Source organism: Mus pahari, chromosome 12 (assembly GCF_900095145.1).
Source record: "Mus pahari chromosome 12, PAHARI_EIJ_v1.1, whole genome shotgun sequence".
In the NCBI taxonomy this organism is placed as follows: Eukaryota; Metazoa; Chordata; class Mammalia; order Rodentia; family Muridae; genus Mus; species Mus pahari.
In genome coordinates, this window is record NC_034601.1 from 80,037,813 (window position 1) to 80,038,537 (window position 725).

Below are 725 nucleotides of genomic sequence, written 5' to 3' on the forward strand. Positions count from 1 at the left end.
TGAATATTCAACTTAAAGGAAATTTGTCCTAAGATGGGAACATCAAGTTTAATAGTGTTTCAAGGGGAACACTAGCCATGAGGGGAGTAAGAAAGTGGGACATTTAACTGTATGAATCTGAAAGTAATTTCAATTGGAATCATAAAGTTGAGTACATTTAATCATCAATGAAAGAGTTCATAATTGATGGGAAAGAAGGATTCAAAATACTACCTTATGAAATAAGAATGATTATAGGTAAATGAAAAATGTGTATGACTACATCAGAGGCTATACTGTGTATTTGTGACCCATGGTATCAGGGAAGGTTTTAGGTTCCTTTAATACTAGATCCATTATAATTTATACTATTTCAATGTGAAGAAAATAAACAAAAGTAGAAAATAAATTTCCTAGCGCATTAGGTTATTAATCATATGGAAGCAGTCAAGTTCATACTAGAATCTAAGCAGCTTACCTTGGACTCTGGACTTTTGGTCAATAGGCACAGCATCTTTTGATTGGAGGTGAGCAGCAGTTGTGTTAGTAAAACTCAGTTGAAAAGAACATGACGAAGTGATGAGAATCTGGAACAGCCAGAGAATTGGTAATGATGGCAGTGGTCTCTTTGAAAAACATTAAACACAAGATTAAAAGATAATTTAGTAGCCAGTGAATGAGGCAAGGCAGATAAATGGCTAATTATTTTTATGACTTGACTTTTCCGTTTGGGGGCACTGGGAGCA